The sequence below is a fragment of the Peromyscus maniculatus genome, chromosome X (genome assembly GCF_049852395.1).
Source record: "Peromyscus maniculatus bairdii isolate BWxNUB_F1_BW_parent chromosome X, HU_Pman_BW_mat_3.1, whole genome shotgun sequence".
NCBI classification, from domain to species: domain Eukaryota; kingdom Metazoa; phylum Chordata; class Mammalia; order Rodentia; family Cricetidae; genus Peromyscus; species Peromyscus maniculatus.
Window position 1 is genome coordinate 139,421,337 of NC_134875.1, and position 23,950 is coordinate 139,445,286.

A 23,950-nucleotide genomic window follows, 5' to 3' on the forward strand; every position below is an offset into this window, starting at 1 on the left:
CTCTGTGGGACACAGACACAAGCTCACTGATCCTGGTGTGTGATACAGACACAAGTTCACAGATCGTGGATTGTTACACAGGAGCAAACTCACAAATGATGTGGGACACAGACAAAAGCTCACAGATGCTGGAATGTGACACAGACACAAGCTCACAAATGGTATGTGCCACAGACACAAGCTCATAGATGCTGCTGTGCGACACACAGAGAAGCTCACTAATGCCGGAGTGGGACACACACACAACCTCACAAATAGTGGTAGGTGACACAGAAAAAAGCTCACAAATGCTAGAGTGGGACACCGACAAATCCTCACAGATGGTGGTGTGGGACACCGACTAATGCTCACAAATGCTGCTGTATGACACACACACAAGCTTAGAAATGCTGGAGTGGGACACAGACACAAGCTCACAAATGGTGGTGTGGGACACAAATCCAAGCTTAAATGTTAGTGTGTGACACAGACACAAGCTCTAATTTGCTGGAGTGGGACACATACACAAGCTCACAAATGGTGGAGTGTGACACAGACACAAGCTTACAAATGATGGAGTGTGACACAGACACAAGTCACAGATGCAGGTGTGTGACACAGACACAAGCTCACAGATCCTTGAGTGGGACAAAGACACAAGCTCACAGTTGCTGGTGTGTGACAGAGACACAAGCTCACAAATGGTGGAGTGAGACACAGACACAAGAACACAAATGGTGGAGTCAGACACAGACACCATCTCACATTCTGTAGTGGGACACAGACACAAGCTCACAAATTTTGGTGTGTGACACAGACACAGGCTCACAAATGGTGGTGTGGGACACAGACACACCTCACAGATGGTGGAGTGTAACACAGACACAAGCTTAGAAATGATGGTGTGTGACACAGACACAAGCTCACAAATGCTGGAGAGTGAAACAGACACAAGCTTACAAATGGTGGTGTGGGATACAGACACAATCTCAGTGATGCTGTGTGACACACACACAAGCTCACAAATGCTGGAGTGGGACATAGACACAAGCTCACAGATGCTGTAGTGTGACACAGACACAAGCTCACAAATGCTGGAGTGGGACACAGACACAAGCTCTCAAATGGTAGTGGGTGACACAGACTGAAGCTCACAAATGGTGGTTTGTGACACAGACTCAAGCTCACAGATGTTGTGTGACACAGACACAAGCTCAAAAATGCTGGAGTGTGAAACAGACACAAGCTCACAGATTGTGGTGTGGGATACAGACAAAAGATCACAAATACTGAAGTTGGACACAGACACAAGATCACAAATGGTGGAGTGTGACACAGACAGAAGCTCACAAATTGTGGAGTGACACAGACACAAACACACAGATGCTCGTGTGTGACACAGACACAAGCTCACAAATGCTGGAGTGGAACACAGACACAAGCTCACAGATGCTGGAATGTGACACAGACACAAGCTCACAAATGGTATGTGACATAGACACAAGCTCACAGATGCTGCTGTGCGACACACAGAGAAGCTCACTAATGCAGGAGTGGGACACACACACAACCTCACAAATGGTGGTGGGTGACACAGACAAAAGCTCACAATGCTAGAGTGGGACACCGACAAATCCTCACAGATGGTGGTGTGGGACACGACAAATGCTCACAAATGCTGCTGTATGACACACACACAAGCTTAGAAATGCTGGAGTGGGACACAGACACAAGCTCACAAATGGTGGTGTGGGACACAAAACCAAGCTTAAATGTTAGTGTATGACACAGACACAAGCTCTAATTTGCTGGAGTGGGACACATACACAAGCTCACAAATGGTGGAGTGTGACACAGACACAAGCTTACAAATGATGGAGTGAGACACAGACCCTAGCTCATATGCTGTAGTGGGACACAGACACAAGCTCACAGATGCTGGTGTGTGACACAGACACAAGCTCACGGATGGTGGATTGTGACACAGACACAAGCTCACAAATGTTGGTGTGTGACAGAGACTCATGCTCCAAGATGCTGGAATGTGAGAAAGACACAAGCACACAAATGGTGGAGTGTGACACAGACACAAGCCCACAAATGGTGGAGTGTGACTGACATAAGCTCACATATGATGGTGTGTAACACAGACACCAGCTCACAAATTGTGGTCCGGGACACAGACACATGTTCACAGATGGTGGTGTGGAACACACACACAAGCTCACAGATAGTGGAACATGACAGAGACACAAGCTCACAAATGGTGGAGTTTGACACAGACACAAGCTCATACATGGTAGAGTGTGACACAGACACTAGCTCACATGCTGCAATGGGACACAGACACAAGCTCACAGATAGTGTAGCATGACAGAGACACAAGCTCACAAATGATGGAGTGTGAACGAGACACTAGCCCACAAATAGTGGAGTGTGACACAGACACAAGCTGAGATATGCTGGAGTGGGACACAGACACAAGCTCACAAATGCTGGATTGTGACACAGACACAAGCTCACAGATAGTGGAGTGTTTTAAAGACACAAGCTCACAAATGATGGAGTGTGACACAGATACATGCTCACAAATGCTTGAGTGGGATACAGACACAAGCTCACAAATTGTGGTTTGTGACACAGAAACATGTTCAGAAATGTTGGTGTGTGACACCGACACAAGGACAAAGATGCTGTGTTGGACACAGACACAAGGTCACAAATGATAGAGTGGGACACAACACAAGGTCACAAATGGTGTTGTGTTACACAGACACAAGCTCACAAAACTTGGTGTGTGACACAGACACAAGCTCACAAATGGTGGAGTGTGACACAGACACAAGCTCACAAATACTTAAGTGGGATACAGAAACAAGCTCACAAATGGTGATGTGGGACACAGACACAAGCGCACAGATGCTGGTATGTGACATTGACACAAGCTCACAAATGCTATAGTGGGACACAGACACAACCTAACAAATGGTGGTGTGTGACACAGACAGAAGCTCACAGATGCTGGAGTGGGACACAGACAAAAGTTACATGCTGTAGTGGGACACAGACTGAAACTCATAGATGCTGCAGTGTGACACAGACACAAGCTCACAAATGGTGGTGTGAGACACAGAAACAAGCTCACAGATGGTGGTGTGGGACACAGACACAAGCTAACAAATGGTGCAATGTGACACAGACACAAGCTCTCAAAAGGTGGAGTGTGACACAGACACAAGGTCATAGATCGTGGTGTGTAACACAGACGCAAACTCACAAATGGTGTGTGACACAGACACAAGCTCACAGATGGTGGTGTGGGACACAGACACAAGCTCACAAATGGTGGATTTTGACAAGGACACAAGCTCATAGATGCTGGAGTGTGACACAGACACAAGCTCCATGATGCTGGAGTGTGACACAGAAACAAGCTCACTGATGCTGGTGTGTGACACAGACAAAGCTCAGAGATGTTGATGGGTGACACAAGCACAAACTCACAAATGGTGTGTGACACAGACACAAGATCACAAATGGTGGAGTGTTACACAACAAAAGCTCACAAATGCTGGAGTCTGACACATACACAAGCTCACAGATATTGTTGTGTGACACAGATAAAAGGTCACAGTTGATCGTGTGTGACACAGACACAAGCTCACAAATGGTGGGGTGTGACACAGTCCCAAGCTCAGAAATAGTCGAGTGTGACACAGATACAAGCTCACAGATCGTGGTGTGTAACACAGACACGAACGCACAAATGGTGTGTGACACAGACAAAAGCTCACAAATGCTGGAATGGGACACAGACAAAAGCTCATAGATGCTGTGGGTCACAGACAAACTCAGAAATGTTGGAGTGGGACACAGACACAAGCACACAGATGCTGGTATGTGCCACAGACACAAGCTCACAAATGCTAGCGTGGGACACAGACACAACCTCACAAATGGCGGTGTGTCACACAGACAAAAGCTCACAAATTCTAGAGTTGGACACAGACATATGATCACATATGGTGTTGTTGGACACAGAAACAAGCTCAAAAATGCTGGTGTGTGACACAGACACAAGCTCACAGATGCTTTAGTGTGACACAGACACAAGCTCACCAATGCTGGAGTGTGACACAGACACAAGCTCACCAATGCTGGAGTGGCACACAGAAACAAGCTAACAACTTGTGGTGTGTGACACAGCCACAAGATCCCAAAAGTTGGTGTGTGACACAGATACAAGCTCACAATTGGTAGTGTGTGACACAGACACAATCTCACAAATGGTGTTGTGGGACACAGACACAAGGTCACTGATGCTGGTTTGTGACACAGACACAAGCTCACAGATCCTGGAGTGTGACACAGACCCAAGCTCACAAATGGAGGTGTGAGACACAGACACATGCTCACAGATTGTGGTGTTGGACAGAGACTCAAACTCACAAATGGTGCAGTGAGACACAGATACAACCTTACAAATGGTGGTGTGGACACAGACACAAACTCACAAATGGTGTGTTACAGAGACACAAGCTCACAAATGCTGGAGTGAGACACAGATACAACCTCACAAATGGTGGTGTGTCACACAGACACAAGCTCACTAATGCTGGAGTTGGACACACACACAAGCTTACAAATGGTGGTGTATGACACAGACACAAGTTCAGAGATGCTGGTGTGTGACACAGAAACAAGCTCACAAATGATTTGGGAAGTAGACAAAAGGTCACAAATGGTGGTGTGGGTCACAGACACAAGCTCAGAAATGCTGGAGTGGGAAAGAGACACAAGCTAACAAAAGGTGGGGTGTGACACAGACACAGGCTCACAGACTCTGGGTTGTGACACAGATACAAGTTCAAAAATGGTGCAATGGGTCACAGACACTAGCTCACAAATGCTTGAGTGGGACACAGACAAAAGTTCACAAATGATGGTGTGTCTCACAGATACAAGCTCACAGATGCTTTAGTATGACACAGACACAAGCTCAGAAATGCTGGAGTGTGACACAGACACAAGCTCACAATTGTTGGAGTGTGACACAGACACAAGCTCACAAATGGTTGAGTGGGACACAGACACAAATTCACAGATGCAGCTGTGTGACACAGACACAAGCTCATAGATCCTTGAGTGGGAAACACACAAGCTCACAAATGTTGTAGTGTGTCACAGACACAAGTTCACATATGGTGGTGTGGGACACAGACACATGCTCACAAATGCTGGAGTGTGAAACAGACACTAGCTCAGAAATGGTCGTGTTGTACACAGACACAAGCTCACAGCTGCTAGTGTGTGACACAGACACAAGAACACAAATGGTGGAGTGAGATACAGACACAATCTCACATTCTGTAGTGGGCACAGATACAAGCTCACAAATGTTGGTGTGTAACACAGACACAAGCACACAAATGGTGGTGTGTGACACAGACACAACCTCACATGTGATGGAGTGTAACACAGACACAAGCTTACAAATGATGGAGTGTGACACAGACACAAGCTGAAAAATGCTGGAGTATAAAACAGACACAAGCTCACAAATGGTGGTGTGGGACACAGACACAAGCACACAAATGGTGGTGTGTGACACAGACACAAACTCACAGATGGTGGAGTGTAACACAGACACAAGCTTACAAATGATGGTGTGTGACACAGACACAAGCTGAAATATGCTGGAGTGTAAAATAGACACAAGCTCACAAACGGTGGTGTGTGACACAGACACAAGCTCACAAATGGTGGTATGAGACAGAGCCACAATATCAGAGATGCTCTGTGTGACACACACACAAGCTCACAAATGGTGGCATGGGACAGGGACACAAGCTCACAAATGGTGGTGTTTGATACAGACAGAAGCTCACAAAAGTTGGTGTGGGTCACAGACACAAGTTCACAGATGCTTTAGTGTGATACAGACACAAGCTCACAAATGCTGGAGTGTGACACAGACAGACACTCACAAATGGTTGTGTGTGACACAGACACAAGCCCACAAATGTTGGAGTGTGAAACAGATACAAGCTCACAGATGCAGGTGTGTGACACAGACACAAGCTCACAGATCCTTGAATGTGAAACAGACACAAGCTCACAAATGGTGGAGTGTGAAACAGACACAAGCTCACAGATGGAGTAGTGTGACAAATATACAAGCTCACAAATGCTGGAGTGCAAAACAGACACAGGCTCAGAAATGGTGTGGGACACAGACACAAGGTCACATCTGCTGGTGTGTGACACAGACACAAGATCACAAATGATGGTGTGGGACACAGAGACAAGCTCACAGATACTGCTGTGGGTCACAGACACAACCTCACAAATGTTGGTGTGTGACACAGACATAAGCTCACTAATGCTGGATTGGGACACAGACACAAGCTCACAAATGGTAGTAGGTGACACAGACACAAGCTCACGAATGGTGGTGTGTGACACAATCACAAGCTCACAAATGCAGGTATGAGACACAGACACAAGCTCACAAATGGTGGTGTGTGACACAGACACAAGCTCACAGAATCTGGAGTGTGACACAGAAACAAGATCACAAATGCTGGAGTGAGACACAGACACAACCTCACAAATGGTGTTGTGGGACACAAACGCAAACTCACAAATGGTGTGTTACACAGACACAAGCTCACAAAGGCTGGAGTCGGACACAGACACAACCTCAGAAATGGTGGTATGTGACACAGACACAAGCTCACAAATAGTGGTGAGGGACACAGACACAAGCTCAGTAATGTTGGATTTGGACACAGACACAAGCTCACAAATGGTAGTAGGTGACACAGACACAAGCTCACAAATGTTAGTAGGTGACACAGACACTAGGGCACAAATGGTGGTTGTGACACAGACACAAGCTCACAAATGGTGGAGTGTGACACAGACACAAGCTCACTGACCCGTCCAGCAGGCCAGGTTATTCGAGGGTCTCGAGGAGGGACCACCTGTGAATCAATGGGGGGCGAGAGAGAAAGGAGACCAAGCGCATGAAGAAAGACAAAGCAGTCTGAGTTGCGTCAAGGCCTCAGTTTATTGACTGGTGTTAGAGCTTATAAACAGGGCTTCAGGTAGGGAGGGGGAGCAGGAGTGAGGAGAGGACAAAGAAAATTCCTAAGGAGGGTCAGCAGGAGGTCGCTTTGGTCCCAGGCCCCTGCAGCTAGCTGATTTAAAGAGGTTTATTTAATCCTACATTCCTAGGTTAGACTAAAAGCCTCTTATTTACACGAGGCTTGATAAATCGTGGCAGGTAACACAAGGTTCAAGACACAGCTGTCCAGAGTCGGTCTCCAACAGCTCACAGATGGTGGAATGTGACACAGAAATAAGCTCACAAATGATTTGGGAAACAGACAAAAGTTCACAAATGCTGGAGTGGGAAAGAGACACAAGCTAACAAATGGTGGGGTGGGACACAGACACAAGCTCACAGATTCTGGATTGTGACACAGATACAAGTTCAAAATGGTGGAATGGGTCACAGGCACTAGCTCACAAATGCTGGAGTGGGACACAGACAAAAGTTCACAAATGATGTTGTGTGACACAGACACAAGCTCACTAATGGTGTTATGTGACACAGACACAAGCTCACAGATCCTTGAGTGAGAAACAGACACAAGCTCACAAATGGTGGTGTGGGACACAGACACAAGGTCACAGCTGCTGGTGTGTGACACAGACACAAGCTCACAAATGGTTTGGGACATAGACACAAGCTCACAAATGCTGAAGTGTGACACAGAAAAGCTCAGAGATACTGCAGTGTGATACAGATACAAGCTCAGAGATGCTACAGTGTGACACAGACACAAGCTCAAAAATGGTGCAGTGTGACACAGACAAAAGTTCACCAATGCTTGTGTGTGACACAACATAAACTCACAAATGGTGGAGTGTGTCACATACATAAGCAGACAATGGTTGTATGTGACACAGACACAAGCTCAGAAATGGTGGAGTGTGACACAGACACAAGCTCATAAATGCTGGAGTGGAACACAAACACAAGCTCACAGATGTTGGTGTGGGACACAGACACAAGCTCAGTGATGCTGGAGTGTGACACAGACACAAGTTCACCATTTCCTGAGTGTGACACAACACAAGCTCACAAATGGTGGAGTGTGACACAGATACAAGTTGAAAAATGGTGGTGTGTGACACAGACAGATGCTCACAGATGCTGGAATGTGACACAGACATAAGCTCACTGAATCTGGTGTGTGACACAGACACAAGCTCACAGATGGTGGTGTGTGACACAGACACAAGATTACAAATGGTGTAGTGTGACATAGACACAAGATCACATATAGTGGAGTGTGACACAGACACAAGGTCAGAAATACTGCAGTGGGACACAGACAAAACCACACATATGGTGGAGTTTGACACAGACACAATCTCACAGATTTTGTTGTGTGACACAGACAAAAGGTCACAGATAATGATGTGTGACACTGACACAAGCTTACAGGTGGTCTACCTGGGACACAGACACAAGTTCACAGGTGGTCTAGCTGGGACACAGACAGAAGCTCACAAATGGTGGTGTGTGTCACACACACAAGCTCAAAATGCTCGAGTGTGACACAGAGAAAAGCTCACAGATGCCGGAATGTGACACAGACACAAGCCCACAAATGGTGGTGTGTGACACAGACACAAGCTCACAAATGCTTGAGTGTGACACAGACACAAGCTCACAGGTGGTCTAGCTGGGACACAGACAGAAGCTCACAAATGGTGGTGTGTGACCCAGACACAAGCTCACAAATGCTCGAGTGTGACACAGACACAAGCTCAAAGGTGGTCTAGCTGGGACACAGACACAAGCAATGTGAATCCCGAGCTGGCAGCTCTCAGGAGGAAATGGTCTTCAGGCCCATGACTTGAGATATGTTGGTGAGCACCTTCACTTGCGTTTTCCACCACCTGTCCGGTTGGCTGGGCCGTTTCTCTGGTGGCTCAGCGTCCTCCCAGGATAGAGTTTTGGGGAGATGAGTCTGAGGCTCCTCTTTCCTTCAGTGTTTTCTCCGCTGCCAGGCAGCCTTCTCAGTTCTCCTGAGTCATTCCAGAAGGCCCCGCATGTCATGAGGTCAAGGTTTTCATCTGTGAACTCAAATGCTTTATCAACCCATTCTCCCAGAATATCTGTCAGGATGAAGGCAGAACCAGAGACAGCTCTGTCTCTGTCCCTGGGGCGTGTGCCTTGATCACAGAGGCAGAGAACTAACACACGGGAAAGAATTAAGAGACCGTTTGTGAGTCTTTCTCTGGTCACACTGCCCTGAGTAAGGGAAGGCATATGGAGGGCTCAGAACAGTTCCCACCCTGACCTGTGTTCTTCCTCACACAAAGGTGCATTATGAGAGCCACTCATTGGAGGGGATTGCCCTTGCTATCTATCATTTGCCACACCGTCTGCCTTCATGACTGCCTCCATTCATAAATAATACAAGCCCTTTTTAAGCTCATGTCTCCAGTACTAGCGTTCTCGGAACCTCTTATGGACCATAGTTTTGTGCATTGGACGTGCGTGCTCTTTATACTTCATTCTACGAGACAAATTTCCCTAGAATATATCCATCGCGTGCTGTAGATGTAGCTCTGTGGTTAGTATGCTTGCCTCTCACACAGGGCACACAAGCATGGCATAAAGCCCTGCCTGGGGGCCCACACCTGTAATCCCAGGATTGAGCAGTTGGAGGTTGAGGATGAGGAGGTCAAGATCATCCACATTAGTCCTTCACTAGGTGGTCAGCTCGAGTCCAGCAGTGGAAGTGAGACACCTGCTCTAGAAAGCAAGCAAACGAAGCCCAGTGCCTGTGGCTTCAGTGAGAACGAGAAGGAAGAGTACTGCTGATACCCTCTGTGGGTGGTGCAGGGATGGTGGATCCCGGTTGGTCCCCAGCTGCTTACAACTCAGATATCTTCCCCAGTTCTCCTCCCTGCATGCCTTCCCACACTCCCACTGCTGGCCTTGGGGTACCAGCGAGAGACTTTGGGTGTGGCTCCATCTTCTTTCTGTGCCTTCAGCTGGAACGGCTTGTTTCCATTTTACATCAGGCGTCTGAACACACTGAGTTGTCCGGAGCCACTGTTTGTGGGATACGGGTAGGTGTTCCAAGTCCTTTTTCGATGCTGTTCATTGATGTGATGGTGTTTGTTTTACCGTGTTGTATTTAATTTGTTATATTTCCATATTGTCTATTTGCAGCCTGTTCTTTTCTAATGAAAGACAGAAAAGGAGAGGGGAGGTTGGAAGGAACTGGGAGGAGTAGAGTGAGGGGAAGAAGCCGTAATCAGGATTGATTTTGGGAGAAAACAATCTATTTTCAAACAAAGGAAAAAAGTTTAAAAAGGGACAGATTCTACCCTTTTTTTGTTTTGTTTTGTTTTGTTTTGTTTTGTTTTTTTGAGACAGGGTTTCTCTATGTACCTTGGCTGTCCTGGAACTTGCTCTGTAGAACAGGCTGGCCTTGAACTCACAGAGTTCAGCCTGCCTCTGCCTCTCGAGTGCTGAGATTAAAGGCCTGTGCCACCACTTCCCCACTCAGGAACACATTCTACTCTTAAGCCCCATTTGTGATGTTCTTTTTCAAGTTATTCAAGTCTATTAACTTTCCCCCTCTGATCCTTCACTGTGACACATACATTTCCCCCCATGGATGTAGATGTTTCCATCTGAAACGTGGGATGGTAAGTTCACGGGCTCCAGAGCCAGTCCTACCATGGTTCCAGTCAGTGCCATCCTTGTGACTGGCTCTGTTCCCTCAGGCTTGCCTGTTTCCGGCTAAACTATCATTTCCTTCATGTGCAGAGGCTATAATATTGTAGTGTGGATATGTGTCTGGACATAGCAGTCTTGGTCATTGCTCTCCATTGTTCTCAGTAGTCAGGAAAGACGCAGTTTCACGGGTATTGGCTCTGGTGCTGATGTGTACAACTGAACACTGGGCAACTGGGAATTTGAAGCACCTAGAAGGTGAGCCTGAGTCTTGTCCAGGTGCTCTGGATGAAGAGACAAGGGAACTCAGCTCCCACTTTCTATGGCAATGCTTCTCTCCAAGTCCTTTCCAAGAGTGTGATATGGATGGTGACTACTTACAGTGTACCTCTCTGGAGAATGAGAGACGCTTGGTCAATGGAGAATAACTTCCAGGACCCTCGTATGCACAAACTGTGTGGCCTGTGGTGACCCATTAATGCCCACTCTCCCTCTGGGGTCCATCAGACTGTACTGTTCCTTTCCTGATTCTCTGCTTGCTTTCTAGCTTCATCCAACAGGGCAGGAGGGCAATAATAACAAAGGCTGTAATTTACGGAGGCTTTCTCCATGCCAGGCACTTCTCTTTCTCCAGGTACATTTACTGAGGGCCTTCTACTTGGCAGGAAGTAGCCCAAGAGCTGGACATGTGGCAGGAAGTGGCCTTGGAGCTGGACATGATCCAGGGCACTGTTGAAAATGTCAGCCCTTGTGGAGTTTACGTGGTACTGTGGTCTACAGAAATCAACATTGAACTTACTGAATCAACATGCCATGCTGTGTAGTGCAGTAGGAAGCAGACTTTTGCTGTTAGAAAAGCAGAGCAGGAATGGGGGATGGGAGGGTGGTTGGGGTGAGTGTTGCCAGTGGTGATTGTTGGGCATGCACTTAAAAATATTTATTTTTAGATTAAAATTGCATCATTTCCTGTCTCCTTGTTTCCCTTCTAAACCTCTCATATACTCCTCCTTTGTTCTCTTTCAAATTCATTGTCTCTTTTTCCTGAATCGTTGTTGTATTCATATATGTATACATATTCCTAAATGCATAAAGACCACCTGCTCAGTCTGTAATACGTTATGTTTAGGTATATATTTTCAAGGCTGAGCATATGGTATTAGACAACCCGTTTTTGAGGACCTTCTCTGGGAAGGCCACGACTCCCTGGTCTCAGCATTCCTTAGTTGCCTGTAGTTCTTTAAGACTTCAGGATCCCCACCTGCCGCCCCCAGCCCCGACCCCGTTCATGTCAGCGTGTCTTTTGGGGTTGTCTGTGTTCAGCTCATGTTTATGTGGTCATGCTGGTGGACTTTTGTGTGTGTGTAGCTTCTGACATTCCCAGGAAGCATAGCCTAGTCTCACAGCAATCTCCCTGGTCTTCTGGCTCTTACAATCTTTCTGGGCCCTCTTCCACAATGATCCCTGAGCTGTAACTGCAGGAGTTTCGTTGTAGATGAACCTGTTGGACCTGGCTTCACAACTGTGCATTTTGATTGGTTGTGGTTTTCTGTATTGGCCTCTGTCTCTCCCAAAGTGAGGTTTCCTTAGTGATGGCTGAGGACCACACTTGTCTGTGGGTATGAGGGAAAATACTTGGAATGTATTTGGGGTTTATGCTCCTTTAGTAAAATGGCGGTTGTGGAATCTCCTTCAAGATTCATGACCGCACCAGGCTGGGGAAACTTGGCTGGCGTTCCAGGAGCAGGCATGATTTCTCTTTTTTGAGTGAGTCCTAAGTCTAATTTGAAAGCTGTTGCTTACAGACAAGGTACGTGTGTCAGTATTACCCCCTATGGGTTAGCATGCCAGGGCAAATCCTTTTGTAGCTGTGGTTTTGCTTTCTTTTGTTTTTGAGATAGGGTATGCTGTCTACATTGCCCTGACTGTCCTGGTTCTCAGCCTCCAGAGTGCTGAGATTTAAGTTGTGCACCACCACGCCCAGCTCTGGCCCAGCTTGCACTTTTAAATGAAGTGTTCAGGGCCAGCCTTACCGACAAGGTCCTACCTGAGCAGATAGATCAAGACAGGGAAGGATCGGGGTGTAAAGGTGTCTGGAGGAATAGTAAGAACAGGAGGAATGAGTATAGGAGAGCCAGGAGAGTTTCAGAGTCTGTGGCAAGGCACGCAAACACTGTGCTAGGCAGGGGAAGACATCAACTTGGTGGGAAGGCAGCTACCTATAGAAGCGGAGATGGTAAATACTGTTGGATGTAGGGAAAGACTTAGGGTGGAATCTGGAAAGCTGGTCACTCTGTGAGTGGACACCTAATGCTTGGGTGGACGGGGGCAGGGGCACCGGATGTGTGGGAAAAGTCTCCCAAGGACCCACACAACAGCATGTGCTAGGTACAGGGACTCAAAGGAGATAAAGCTTGTTGTTCTGATCTGTTTTATTCAGGAGTCAAACATCACTTGCTACATTTGGTAACTTGAAAGCACACTTGGAGGGCACAGTGCCCAGCCACCCATCCAAAGCAGCTTTGTCTTTTTCAGTTTATATTAGTGTATATTAACCATACAAAGGGAGGCTTTAGTTATGATAGTTCTGTATACGCCGTAGTAGAATCTGGCTGTCTTCACCCCTGTTACTACTCTGTTATCCCTTCTCCTCCCCTTTCTCCAATCCCCTCCTACTGCCCCAGTGTTCCTTCATTTAATTTTATGTTCCTTTTTATTGGCTTTTAACTTACTTTTGATTTTTATGGCTTTCACATGAGAGGAAACGTAATATTTGTCTTTCCAAATCTGGTTTATTTCACACAAGATCCATTGTCTTTCCTCAAACACTGTATTTCCGTCCTTTTTGCAGCCAAGTGAAACTGCCATTGTATGGGTACCACATTTCCCGTATCAATTCATCCACTGACTGGCACCTAGGCTGAATCCATTATGTGTCTTCCGTTAGTAGTATGGATACTCAGCTATCACTGTCTTAAGGCACTGTTGATACCTTTGCATTATAGCCATGAGCGAGATGGGTAGACTATGTGGATGTTCTACTTGAAATGTTTTGAGACACCTCCATAACTATCTCAAAATGGTCAGACTGATTTACATATCCTGGTTCAAAGCCTTCCTAACTCATTCAACCAAGTCCTGCATGTGGTCTTTGCTTTCATTTTTTCCCTCTATGCATATATGTGTCAGGGGGGGGAGGTTGCATAAGCATGTTTGACCTCAAATCTTCATATGCTAGTCCAGTTTTTTCCTAGGTTTCAAAGGGAAACTGCTGTCATTCCCAATAAACTCCTTTAGTGCATAACCTCTGTGCTATCACTCTTAGGATCTATACCCGGGAGTGGTAGGTTGTAGTACCCTTTAATGCGGGAGGCAAAGGAGTTCAGAGAGGTAAAGATCTTGCCAGGAACCAAATTTTCCCCTGCTAAAACAGTCAGCTTTTCTCCCATGCATCAACCCTTTCATGCCTGGATCCCAAACCTGCCCCCCACAAATGCACCCATGGCTAGTAATTACAATTATCTAAAGTCTTATGCATTGAAATCACCCCACTCTGCCCACAATCAGACCCCCACACCCGACCTCCAGCCCCAGGTTCTGTCCCAAGAATCATTGTAGCTACTAGCTGCAAGGACAGGGTTGCGGCATGTGAAAGGTGGCCTGTGTCTTTGTTGCTGCTGTTAGCATGACATTCTGTGCTCTCCAGGATCTGACCCGTGCTACTAAAAGATTGGAAGACATGGCCCATCACAGACCAACCTCAATATATATTAAGTGGCTTTCTCCTTGGGTTCCTTTTGCTATTCTCTGGTATTATATTTGTCTCACCAAGTATGGCCTGAGCTGCAGGTTACATAGAGCACATACTGTGCCCAGGAGTCCCACCGCACATTTATCCCTCTCTGGTTAATGTGGCTGTGGCTGATGGACAGAAGGGTCCTTTGAAGTTGGATTAGGGGAGGTCTCTTTGATTGGTCCTGTTCTCCTGCCCAAGCAAATGGGACTGCAACTGTATCACTGTTCTTAAGGCCTATGTACTAGTGTTAGGACCTACTGTATTTGTAGAGCCTCAAACCACAAAGACGTCCTCTGAGAGGGGACTGCCTCAAATCACATTTATGTGGAGGGAATAAGAGCTTTAAGGAGAAGCTAAAGAAGAGGCTATTTGTGAAGCATCGCTTCTAAAGACATCAGCATCTTCCACTAAGAAGTAGTGATCTGTGGGCTCCCCTTGAAGGAATTCTGTCCTGGGGTTCCTGGTGGCACACATAATCAAGTACAAAGAAAACTGGGCTAAACCAGTATTTCAAATGCAAAGAACACAACATTTGCTCATTGACATGGGGGTACCCATAAACAAAACAAACCGAAAAGGGCTGCACAAACCAGGTAGAAGCTAAGATTTCCTTTGCTGAAACCATCAGGGTCTCCTCCTGAGATGTGTGTGTATCTGCGCATGTTGGTAGGTGCTCCAGGCATGTGGACAGCACGAGCTGTTTTCTATAGACCCTTGTGTTTCTAATATGTGCTTTCTTTCTTGGAAAGGATGGAAGAAGATCAGCATTCGGAGAGTTCAAAATCACCCCAAAAGAAAACAAAACTAGCTGAAATCAAGAAAAAGAAACGTGTTAGGTTTCTCTTACCTCACCAAACTGAGAGAAAAAGAAGACCCTCCTCCCCTCACGATGCAGATGAGGAGATGTTCACATGTGAATGCTGCTATTGTCAGAAGGATGTGGGGAATATATCTGGGGTCTCCATGGGAATGGGGACCACGACAGAAGCAGCCTCTCATTCACCCTCCTGTGAAAACCTGATACTAGACCTCAGCAACTTGTCACTCAACCCTGATGCCACCCAGCCCCCTCTTGCACAAGAAATACAAATGAGAGAAAAGAACAAAACGCATTGGCAGCAGAAAAGCAAAAAGATGTTTCAAATGCTTCTCCACGAATGGACAGAATAACTCTGGCATTGTTATCCTCATGTGAAGAAGATCAGAACCCACGGGATCATGAATGTTAACATTACCAAACCCTGGGGTGAAATCATTTTGGGAGCATAGTCAAAAGGAGTAAAAATGTCCAGCCTGATGACAATAATACCTTCAGATGGTGAGTTTCAAACCTCTTCCAGAAATGTAACAGTCGTTTTCTTAGTGGTTTTGGCATCCCCTCTGGGGCATTCTGGGAACAGATGCTACTTGGCTAGGGTAACCAGATAGCGATGGTTCTGTACTCCCCATGCTGTTGTTCCCATGGGGGCGATCTACCATTTTCCCCTCCTCGGGTCTCGGCTTCTCCTCCTTTACTTTGTTGCCAATAAAGTTAAAACATCAATGTAGAGTTTCTGGCTTGCTCTTTTCAAAACTGCTTCCATTCCATTTTATTGACTGGAGCAAAGAAGGAGCACTAGGTGTGGTGTGTGTGTGTGTGTGTGTGTGTGTGTGTGTGTGTGTGTGTGTGTGTTTATGTGAAATTTGTGTTTCAAAACCATTATAGATAGAGAAGAATCAGAACATATAGAGCATTCTTCATCTAATTGGCCCCCCTAATATATGACACTACTATAACATATCAAAGCAGGTCACTCACACTGGTGCACTGGGTATACAGACCTCTCTGTCACTGTACCGCTATGTGAAAATTCATGCAATTACCACTGCAATCCAGTTTCTTCTCTGCTCCTTCAGAAACATCTTACTCATGCTAGTTCTTATGCTGATGTCCAGCAGCATGGTTCAACTGGGACAGACACTGCATTGCTCACTATTTCCACAATCATTTCAAGAACATCATATAAAAATGTTGGGGCTGGCCTTTTCCACTCACCGCCATGCCCTTCATTCTACACACTTGATTGCTTATACCAAAACTCTGTTCTTTGGGAATGTAGCTTTGGGCAAACTGCTTGGCCAGCATGTGTGGGGCTCTAGCTTTGAATCCCCAGCTCCACACAACAACAACAACAAGAAAAAACAAAGATGGACTCTCTCCTGCTACTCCTTTTCATTGCTGTGTGCCATACCATGGTCTGGGTGTGCTGTCAGTTCTTGTTTTCACGCATCTGTTGGGCACTTTGGTTTCCAGATTTTGGCTAGCTGCTACAAAGGAAGCTGCCATAAACAATGCAATGAAAAGTTGTGTGTGTACAGAAGTTTTCAATAGGACGAAGACCCAAAAGAACAATCTCTGGGTGACATGGCAAGATTTTCTTTTGTTTGATTTAAACTACCATCAAAACCACTTGTAAAATAACTCAGGGGGCCACTTCTATAATGGGACACTTCACACAGCCTTGGGGCTGGGGGAGGGGCTTGGCCTGCCTCTACTAACTGTACTTCACAGTGGTAGGCCTTACTTTCTTGGAGGGAATGAGGGATGGGTTGGGACGGGGAGGCTGGGAGGGTGGGAGGAGGGAAGAGGGGGTTCTTTGGTATGTAAAATGAATTAAAAAATTAATTCAATTAAAAAAATACCCTCAGGGGGCCTGCGTCGGGCAGTAGTGGCACATGCCTTTAACCCTACCACTTGGGAGGCAGAGACAGGTGGATCTCTGTGTTGGTATTTGCTCTGCCCATGACCTTGGGCCATAGGGCCCAAAGGAGGTGGTGCTTCTTGTTGTAGGTAACCTTTTAACAGGAAAGGGAGAAGGGTCACAAGCCCCTTGTCCCTGTTGCCTGCTGCCTGGTCTGATCGAACTGCCAGGTGGATTCGCTCCTGGTCAGACCAGAGGACAACTTCAGCTGTCTACTCTGATCTCTATTCATGAGTGTATTTCCTCAGTTTACCCCAATAAAATTACTGCACACTCCTTAACCAGAATCCCGTGGATTTATCGCATTAGATCTCTGAGTGTGAGGCCAGCCTGGTCTACAGAGTGAGTTCCAAGAGAGTTAGGGCTATTAAAAAGAGATACCCTCTCTCCAGAAAAAGAAAAAGAAAGAAGGAAAGAAAGAAAGGAAAGAAGGGAGGGAGGGAGGGAGGGAGGGAGAGAGGGAGGGAGAGAGAGAGAGAGAGAGAGAGAGAGAGAGAGAGAGAGAGAGAGAGAGAGAAAGAAAAGAAAGAAAGAAGGAAAGAAAGAAAAGAGAAACACAGGGAAGAAAAACATTCGGGGGCCTGGCTTCTATATTAACTCTGGGACATAGGACATGGACTGTGGAAACAACAACACCTGCTACATATATCCAATATGCAAATATTTTACTGGCCAGTTAAAAACACTGGCCCTTTCCCTTCAATAACTGTTGGAGGATAAACAAGGGCAGTATATGGTGTATACTAGAATTTTAGTCAGAAGATTAGGAGTGCAAAAAAAAAAATGTTCTAGCTAGAGATATAGATCAATTTTGGAGAATTTACCTGGCATGCAGTCTCTATCAAGACAAAGAAACAAATGAAGCAATCCTAAATCTTCATGAAGTAATATACAATCAAAAGTAAAACGATTAGAAATTATATATGTATTGAATACATTAGAAAACACACATTTCACTGGGGTAATGCACACCCCTAATCTGGTTGCACACACTTACACTGCTATTGCAAATTGCACCTCCCCTTTTAGTGGTCTCTGCTGAGGGAAAATCACAGAGAGGGAGTGTGAAGGGCTTGAGGGCCAGACAGTCCAAACAAGTAAAAAACATTGTTTCTGAGAGCCAGCCTGGGTCTGCCTAAGGGTCTTAGCAACAGCAGCTAAACATGATCTGGAGATGACATGGACCAATGAGAGACAGCCATGTCACACCAGCTGATGCATATTCATCAGACCTCCCCAAGGGTGGGGTGGATGGTATATAAGGCTTGCCTCTTCCTGAATAAACTGAGCTTGTTGTTTGTACTTTCTCCCTGAGTCTGTGTGGTTTGACTCTGTGCATGCTTGGCCCCTGCCCCGAAAGAGAACAACAGCAAGGACCCTAATACAAGGGAGACAATTTAAAATGCATCCTAACAAGGAAGAGACATTATTGACTGATGCACTATCTCGTTGTATTTGTTTTTGTTTGTGGTACACACACATGCATGTGTTGGCATGTGTATGTGTGCATGTGATTTCTTTTTTTTAGGTGTAGGCCTAGTGAGATTTTTACCATCCACGTTGTTATGCAAACTGATAATGTCACTGTGTAGGCCTTGTTTAGGTGACCATAGCTTCCCCATCAATATAGAAGACACCTTTTCATCTCAGATGTCCTGGTCCTCTGGCTCTTACAATCTTTCTGCCCCATCTTTCAAAATATTCCCTAAGCGCTTGGTATTGGGGTTGTGCTGTAGATATATTCCTTGGAGATGAGCCCCCTACAGTCAGTTATTCTCAACAATTTTCCCCGGTTCTGCATTAGTACTAGTCTCCCTGGGCTGCAAAACAAGCCCATCTGTGCATATAAGGATAAGTATTCAGAGTGCAGCTGGAAAGTGTCCTGCTCTGGGAAGTGGCAGTAGTGGGCTCCCTCTAGTGCCCAGGACCTCACTGTATTCTGTTTGTTTGTTTGTTTTTTGTCATGACTTGTTTTGTTTTGTTTGTCATTGTGTATTGCTGCATTAGGTTTTAGGATTCGTTTGCTTGTTTTCCTCTTTGTGCTGATTTAAAACTTCTCCATTACAATATATTTTTATCATGTTTTTACACTACTCCAACTCCTCCCAGATTCATTTGTCCTGGCCAACTGTTCCATTGCATGGAGTCTGTCCTGGACTGTGGTTGATACACCCAGTGACAATTCATTGTAGAAAACTGGTTTTCCCTTTGCCAGCAGATGTCAATTGCAAATAGCCACATGTTTATGGTGAGACCCTGTGTCCACTTCCCTTTCTCAGTGCTGGGACCCAGTCTGGCTTGAACCTGTACAGGTCCTGTGCCTGTTGCCACAGTCTCGGTGAATTCACATGTGTATTGGTCCTGTTCTGTCCAAAAGACACTTTTTCCTTTGAGTCACCTTTGCTCCTGGCCCTTACAATCTTTTCTCCTCCTCTTCTCCATACATCCCTGAGCCTTGAGAAGAAGCTTTTGATAAAGACATCACATTTTGCACTAAGTGCTCCAAAGTCTCTCACTCTCTGCACATTGTCCATTCATGGTTCTTAATGTTAATTCTCATATGCTGCAACAAAAAGCTTCTCCAATGTGTGTTGAGTAGGTACTGATCTATGGGTTAGCAGTATCTCATTAGGAATCAGTTTATACCTATAGCTATGGTCCTTTACAAGATCAATAGTAGTAGCTTTTCATGTAGACCCATGATCTAAGTAGTCTCAGAATCCTGGACACTTTAACAGTGCCAGGTTTGGGTTCCACTTCATGGAGTAGGTCTTAAATGAATCAAATTTGGTTCATCACTCATAACATTTATGCCACTATCATACCAGTATATCTTACAGACTGGTTGCTGTTGTAAGTCAATTTTGCCTGCTGGGTGATGTTGATAATTACCTCTCTCCTTTGGTAGGCTTTAAAGTACTTTCTAGCATGAAGAAGTATGGTCAGTAGAGGTGAATATTCTAGTTGGGTACCAGTTCGATTTCAATTTCAGAGATCGTATCTGTTAAGCAATGGCCCTGATTTCAATCTCCAGAAAGAACAAACAAAAACCAAAAATAAAAACAGGACTCAGGTTCCCTCTAGTATCTCCTGTCAGCCCTTTTAACCTTTCCTCATCCCATAGAAACAGAGATGTTTCAACATACAAAAATCTGTCAATATAATCCACCATATAAACAAACTAAAAGAAAAAAGCCCACATGATCATCTCATTAGATGCTGAAAAAGCCTTTGACATAATCCAACACACTTTCATGATAAAAAGGCTTGGAGAGATCCAAGATACAAGGGCATATTTAAACATAATAAAGGCAATATACACCAAACCAATATCCAATATCCAATTAAAACTTTTGTTAGGATATTAATGGTCATAGAGAGTACTAACTAATTCTAGAAACAAAGGCTTCATCTAGCTGCATGTACATGTTTTCTTGTTTGAGTCTCTATCAGTTTTATGCAGGGAATCATGACCATGCCTAATAGCAAATTTGAAGTCTCCAAATATATCATGGCGCCCCACAATGACAATTCCACATGGGCCAATGATAATACCACTAAGCTGATTAACACCACCCGGAGATCGTCTTTGTACTACAAACTGCTCAGGAGAATTTTGAGATGGCTAGCTGAGATGATTCAGCCTCTCAAACTACTCGAACAAATACTTGAGATAAGCCTTGCACTTTTGCATTATACAGAGACTGGAGAACAAGTGATAAAGCTATCTCTCCCAGAACTTGACAATTAACTCAAAATTTTTCTTTTCAGGATCCCCTAAAGATGCCTTCACCCCCAGACAGCAAGAAGTAATTTTCAAAGCACCAATATTCCCAAGAGTTGGGGTTGGTGGTTTTTGGTCATTCTATGGGTTTTGGATAATTGTCATTGTTTAGGATGGTTGGTTACAAGTTATTATTGTTAATGGTCAGGAAAAAGACTAAACAAAGGAGATTAGATTTATGGTTCCTTTTTGAAAAGAAAAGAGGCTATATATACTAGGTAGATTATTGAATCTACTTTAAAAAAGATATAGAAATGATAGAATAAAGGGTATTGATTAAAGATTAAAGGATAGAATAAAGATTATTGAATCTACTCTGAAAAGAAAAAAGAGAGGATATGGATATGATAAAATAAAAAGACTATTGAATCTACTTTCAGAAGACAACTACTAATTTTAAATGTTTTACATTGGATTGGATTTTTGTATATTGTACAGAAATTATGTATATTGCTACAGATTTGAGATTGATTTATATAGATATGAAAGATAAAAAGGTAGATTATTGAATCTAATTTTAAATTTAAATTTTAACTACTACTTTTAAATATTTTACATTGGATTGGATTTTTGTATATTGTATAAAAATTTTGTACATTGATACAAATTTGATATTAATTTTGTTAGAATATATTGTACATATATTTCTAATCTGGTTCAAGATATTGTCCCTATACTGTTCATTTAAAAATGTAATGCAAATTGCTAGTCCTTGAAAGTTATTATTACCAACTATTTAGGATATAAGCAATGTAAGTTAGTAGTTAATCATTACAATTGAACTTGTATCATATTAGGTATGTTTTCAAAGTAAAGCAGAGATATATTTTAGATAGGAAGGCCATCTTCAAAAACTTCAGAAATCTGCAGAATATGGCATTTAAGATGTTTTAATAACAGATTTTTTTTTTCTTTTTTTGTGACAATGAGACATGTCTGCTCCTTGCAGCACCAATCTACTTCAGAGAAAATAATGGGCAATGAAGAAAATCCACATAGAGTTTACTTTCAATGTGGCAAATTTAGCCACTGGGCAAGAAAGTGCCCTTGCATCGACTGTTGACAGTATGCTGTCCAAAATGGACAAGCAGGTCACAAAACAAAGGACTGCTGATTCCTGCCAGGACATGGTATGAAGGCTCTTTAAAAATACTGCTTCACAAATGAGTCTGTCAGTTATGCTAAGCCTGTAGGCTGAAGATGTTGCCCCAGCGTTTCAGAGAAACCTCACATAAGTGTCCAGGCAGCCCGCTGTTTCTGTCATTTCTCAAAATTTTTGGAAGTCACTTGTTTGCACTTCCTCCTTATTCAGTTAATATAAGTTCCTTCTTGGGTCTCTGAGGGAGCTGAAGATTAGATAGTTATAGTTTCCTTTCTTAAGAAATTCAGAAAAGAATCTCACTAAAGAGGTATGAAGTGTAGAAGTTTGAAAGACATCAAAGGATAGTTTTGGTTATGCAAATTAGGACAGAAGGTAAATTACATACAATCCTTTGGATTCACAAAAATAGGATAGATAATGGAATATTTTCTCTGAATTTCTCAAGTGCAAATGGACTAGACATTGTTGATATATTTATTTCTTGTATATTTGTGTATAGTAATTGTACTTATTGTATATAATTTTTCTTATATTAATTATAAATTAAAAATTTTTTATTTTAGATAATAAAGGGGAAATTTGGTGATATATTGTGTCCCCCAAAATATTGTGCACCCTAATAAATGTTGTGATATTTTGTTTGTGTTCTGACAAATAAAGCTTTCCTGAAGATCAGAGGGTGGAGCTAGTCACTAGTTAACCATAGAGGTCTCGTGTAGTGGGTAGCCGTTCCAGCTTTGACCTGGATGTTCTACCCCCATTGAGGCTTCCGGTAACTGTCATGCCTATGAGGCAGGGCAGAGAAAGTAGCCCTTAAGACCCAAGATCCAGATGTGCTGGCTCTCTTGGTTCCTGGATCTTGGAAGCTGAAGTTCTCTAGAGAACACTGCCAGACTGTGCTATACCTTTCCCAGACCCTGTAACCTATACCTTTACTTGTAAGTTACCCCACAAAATAAACCTCCCTTCTAACTATGTGGAGTTGCCTTAATACTTCCACCAATAGTCTGGACGTCTGTATAGACAGGAAACAGGAAGTGATATGGCTGGGCAGAGAGAGGAAGTAATAAGAGACAGGAGTTCAGACCTTTTTGTTCTGAGGAGTTGGAGAGGTAAGTGGTGACTATGGCTACTCTTTTGCTTCTCTGATCTTTCAGCTTTTACTCTGATATCTGACTCCAGGTTTTTATTATTAAGACTAATTAGGATTGTGCTTCAGGGGCCTTGCTGTCAGTTTGTGGAGAGCAAACTATAGCCTTGACAACAGCCCAGATTGTTTGCAGATCCCCCTGGGACTCTTTTGGCAAACAACTCAAGTAGATGTAACCAAATCCCAGTAGTGGGAGCTTCATTTGGTGACAAGAGATGGCCAGTAGAGACTCTGTTTCCCCCATTATTTTGAGATTTCATTTAGATTTCCTTCATATATGTACATATTTTAGGAAACTTCTACTGTATTAGGTTTCCATACTTCCCCTCAACTGGCCCTTAATTTTAGCTGTCTCTCACTTTATTTCTCCCTCATCTCGATTTCCTCCCCCTCCTCATTTGATCCTCCTGATCCAGTCCCCCACCATCCATTCATAAATATCTATTCCATTTCCCTTTTCTAATGAAATATATCTGTATCCCCAGTCCCTTAATCTATACCTAACCTCTGTGGTTCTATGGATTGTAACTTGGTTATCATTTATTTAAAGGGAAGTATCTACATATAAGCAAATACATACCATATTTGTCTTTCTGAGTCTACCTCCCTCAGGATGATTCATTCATAGTT

At 44.2% G+C, this 23,950-nt stretch overlaps 1 long non-coding RNA gene across 1 annotated transcript; it reads left to right on the forward strand.

Annotated features, from left to right (window-relative positions):
• Positions 1-10,040: 10,040 nt before the first annotated feature.
• Positions 10,041-16,086, forward strand: LOC143270736 (uncharacterized). The gene is made up of 2 exons (XR_013047973.1): positions 10,041-10,137; positions 15,293-16,086. It is a non-coding gene; the product is annotated as an uncharacterized LOC143270736 (long non-coding RNA).
• The last annotated feature ends 7,864 nt before the right edge of the window (positions 16,087-23,950 follow it).